Source organism: Montipora foliosa, chromosome 9 (genome assembly GCF_036669935.1).
Source record: "Montipora foliosa isolate CH-2021 chromosome 9, ASM3666993v2, whole genome shotgun sequence".
Classification (NCBI taxonomy): domain Eukaryota; kingdom Metazoa; phylum Cnidaria; class Anthozoa; order Scleractinia; family Acroporidae; genus Montipora; species Montipora foliosa.
In genome coordinates, this window is record NC_090877.1 from 25,966,529 (window position 1) to 25,971,198 (window position 4,670).

At 39.5% G+C, this 4,670-nt stretch overlaps 1 protein-coding gene across 2 annotated transcripts in view; it reads right to left on the reverse strand.

The window, feature by feature from the left end:
* Positions 1-3,955: 3,955 nt before the first annotated feature.
* Positions 3,956-4,670, reverse strand: part of LOC137970569 (large ribosomal subunit protein mL62-like) — a 15,209-nt gene continuing 14,494 nt past the window's right edge. For both annotated transcript variants that reach the window (XM_068817094.1, XM_068817093.1), the window contains exon 6: positions 3,956-4,670. This exon is cut by the window's right edge and continues 401 nt beyond it. The gene's annotated coding sequence lies outside the window, so the exon portion shown is untranslated.

A 4,670-nucleotide genomic window follows, 5' to 3' on the forward strand; every position in this document is an offset into this window, starting at 1 on the left:
TCAGGTGCCAGCTGGCGACTAATGAGGAAAATTTGGTCGCCAGATCATAAATTTTAGTCGCCAACTTTGCATGCAAGGAAAGTCATAATTATTACATAGCACACAAGAAAGATCTCTAAAGCCATTGTTGTTTTCGGCTTTGTCTTTAGTTTGGTGATGGTGTTCTTTAAGGTTATTTGAAATGGAGCGAAGCACAGTCGGTGTTTTCCATAGCAAGGCAAACATGGGTCCTTTATCCTTGCTTTTCACCTCTCCAAAACGTAGTTGCTTGCGTGGCAAGCAACTTAGCGAGGTTAACGCAATACGACAATTGCTTGGCCTAGGCACCCACACAACCACAATGCTCGTACCAGTCTCCGACTGAGACAAATAAAAGGAGCGGCTCGTTTACGGTTTCAGTAGCCTCTAGAATCAGAGGAACTTGTCTTAACGTACTTTTCTACCGACGTTTATCTCCATTTATTAATCACCTTGCGCAGTCAATTTTGCAGGTGTTCGCTTTCTAACAGAGGGGACAGGTTCTCTAACCCACTTTACGTTAAGGTTACAGGTTTCTTTTTGAAGGTTCCATGCAGATTTCAAACTCATTTTGCGATGTCCAGGTTCATTATCAATATATTATCAATATAAAGCTAGTTCCGAGGAGGTCCTTCGGTAATATGGCTAAATCTACGTTTTCAGCATTCACAACTGACGATGGATTTTTAAAAATTTTCAATTAACCTTCTTGCGGAATCTTTGTCTTCCGGGCGCAAAATTCATGTCACCGGCAAGAAGCATACGGTGTTTAAGTGGGCCCACGATCCCATGAAGCCGCTGAAACAATATGGCGCCTAGTAAATGTGGTGATCGAAGTATCGAAGTACATTTGTGCTATTAATTAACAATGAGAGAAACCGATTTTCTAGTAGTATTTATACATTATGTTAATGGAGAAAGAAGGGTGAGTCGTGTTCTAGCCACCAGTTCCGAACAATTTCATGATGTAAGAATTCAAATACAAAAGTTGTCTACTGTTTATCCTGGGTTATCAGACAAAACGTGATTTGCCAGCTGGCAACCAGTTCTGAAAATCTAGTCGCCAGTACTCAATTTTCAAGCCTTGACGTCTGTAGAAGTCCGAAAGCCGAAGTAAAGTTTATTGTATTGTATTTCTGGTAACCAATTAACCTTACTCTCAACCCACATGTAAGTTCGCCATAAACTGACTCAATCTTGTAACGGCGCAAGACAAGTTGCTTAGCTTTTTAACGTACTGGGTCCGGTTGTTCGAAAGCCGATTAACGTAATCTAGGATTAGCGCAAACTTTTGTTTCATGTTTTCAACTTTTTGGTAAAAGTTTTTTTGCTTATTTCTGTTTTTCAAGATTGACTTCTTCTAATGTAAAGTTTTGCCGGATATCAGCCCTGAACAGCATTTGGGAGTAGAGAAATAAACTCCTTGGTTAATTTTTATTCTGGGATTAGCGTTAATCGGGCCCCTATAGTGTAGCGAAAGTAGCGACGTTGATGAAGATTAAGAGATAAAACAGAGCAGAACACTTCTGATAAATACTAATATTATTAACTTGGTTGACATCCTTTACCTTTTATAGTATGCAAAGCATTTCTTCTTTATTTATTGTTTTGCAGATGTGGAGGTTCAACCAGAATCGTGTAGTCGTTAGGAAAGATATTAAGTCAGTTACAAAGGTTAGATATTCTATTTGCAGCAAATCACTATCATTTTCTACTTTGTAATGTTTAATAAATATAATTGTCAATAATGCGCGCACTTTGATTGGCTATTATATATGATCCACGATGAAATGATATATGAAATGGATCATATACGAACTGCGGATATGAAATCAAGTGAAGCTATGATCCTCGCAGTCATGAACGCAATTTTTGCAATTGCGTAAAGAAGCCTGAAAAAGTCAGGACTTCGACGAGGTTTGAACCCGTGACCTCGCGATACCGGTGCGACGCTCTAACCAACTGAGCTATGAAGCCATCGACGTTGGGAGGTGGTCATTTGTGGGTTCTAATGTTCCCGTGAGGAATGAATCAATGATGAAATGATATATGAAATGGATCATATATGAACTGCGGATATGAAATCAAGTGAAGCTATGATCCTCGCAGTTATGAACCCAATTTTTGCAATTGCGTGAAGAAGTCGTTGAAGTCCTGAAATTTTCAGGCTTCTTTACGCAACTGTCCCTCTTGCCCCTCCGCTAGTTACGGCCACCCCCCCCCCCCTCCCCCCCTCCGATAGCTACGACCATGAAATATTTGAATAAATTGTTGTTGTTGTTGCGATCAAGTTACCTTGCGTGTTTCTCCTAACAACTCACGAAACAAAGATCAGTTTTTCGGATTTTATTCGTTTGCACTATTTACACATATTTCAAGCACTAATTAGGGACATTGAGCATAGAAATCAAATTAATTAACCCAAATCAGATCAAACATTGGTTTTTGACGAGAGCTAGGGAAAACTTTCGGAGCAGAGTACCAACAATCTCAACCCATGAACATACGACGCCGAGTCTGCGAATCGAAACCGGCCCACAATTGTGGGAGACGCGGGTGCCCCGTTAAATTAAGAAAGACTTAAAAGCGGATAATTGGAAGCGTTCCCCATTAGACCACGAGCAGCCTTAGTCGAGCGCGAGAAGACACGCACGAGAAGATTTTGCCGCTTGAAAATTGGATTCGCTCGTTTCTCCTCGATTCCTTATTTCGCGAGATCATTATTTCTCGTGCCTGTTCTCCACTCGCGCTCGACTAACTAAGCGGCGAAATGACATTTATTGACAATTCCTAATTTTCTCTGGATTGACTGTTATCGTCAATTTAGATTACACTCTTCCAGGACTTGTGGTAGCAGATGAAAAGAAAACAAAGTAAAAGCAGCATTCCTGGATAGGAATTGAACCCGGAGCACCCACTTTAAAGGTACTGTTTTCATCCACTTTACTAAAGATCAACTGGCTGACAACTGTACCGATTATTTACCAACACTAATTAGTATATATAAAATAGTTGCTGAATAGTGTTTTAAGTCTAATGCTTGATTTTAAAACGGTTAGCTTTCTCTTGAGGTTTGGTAATCAACATTTTCTCCTGTTCAAATTTGTTTCTTAGCGGCATTCGGAAGAAAAAAATATTGACATGTTCGGGCAGTAAACGATGTGATAGTTTAGTGGTTAAGTGAAAGGTTTGTTAATTGAACATTCCCAGGTTCGAGTCCTGCGAGTTCAGGCAGTGGGGTTCGGATTTTAATTAACAATTATTCGCCGAAGGCGAAGTGATTATCGGTGAATATTCACCGATAATCACTGAGCCTGAGGCGAATAATTGTTTTAGTATAAATACACAGGTGATTATTTCAAAAAAGAGAAAAAAAAACATTTTAACGCGAAATCATCTTCAATTACAGTGGCAAAACTAGTACTGGCAGCCATTTTGTCCGTCGAGGTGATTATCGGCTGATAATCCGAGATAGCGAGCCAATGAGAGCGCGCGATTTTGTATAATCACCTGTGTGTTAGTGTGTTTATACTAAAAGTAGATATTCATTTCCCATGATCCCTATCAAGCGCTAAGGAATTGTCCATAATCGTCATTTCAGAGGTAGAGGACCAGTTGTAATTCCATAGAGGCCACTTTCGACACAGTAAAATTCAGCTTGAATGGGAGCTTTAGAGGACAAAGTAAAGTGGATAATATGCCGATATTTTTCAGTCATTCCAACGTGTTTCTATTGTTTTTGTCCCCTCTGCCTCGCTGCCAAGCTGAATATTGATATTTCAAAAAAGGCCAATTGGATGCACGTATTAAGTGGTTGGTCGCGTTTCTTGCTTTTATGGGTCTTTTGTGGGGTTCAGTTTTGGTTTCATTTGCCATAGCTAAATGCCTACAACTTCTTACACCATAAAAACGACTTATCAATGACATCAACAACAAGCAAACAACAGAATGACCGACCTCCTTTAATAACTGACCGAACTATTCTACCAACGATACACTTAAGACATAAGACTAAGACCGATCGAAACGAAACAATCAGTGATAATTTTTGCAGTCTTCACAGCCATTGACATCAAGGCTTAACTGACAGTCGATTAATAACACTACGACTTCGTTGACCCATCGCATAAACAACCAGCGGAGTATTCATACCATATTTATATAATAACCCAAGTTATTCACGGATCATTTGATTGGTTCTTGCCTATGATCTATTAGAGGACAGACGCACGATGGACGTCGCTATCAGCTTTTATGCGAATAAAGTTTAATTCTTTATTATATAAAACAAATAGATTCCATGTTGCCGTGGGTCTGTTCAGTAATAGATCACAGAAGACGTCAAAATGTGGTAAGAACATCAGTGACACACTCGGCTATCGCCTCGTGTGCCACTTTTTAGTTCTTACCACATTTTGACGCCACCTGTGATCTATTACTGAACAGACGCACGGCAACATGGAATCTATTTGTTAAATTGACGTCACACAAATCACATAAACATAAAGAGTACCATTCGATTGTTTTGGTTAAGTCTGGTTAATGCAATAGGAAAAAGCAAGGTTCATTTTCGTACGTAAAACACAACAGACAAAAGAAAAAAACGTATCGTTTTCATTTTTGAGTTTTAAGTCAACACTTAGAGAAGCACG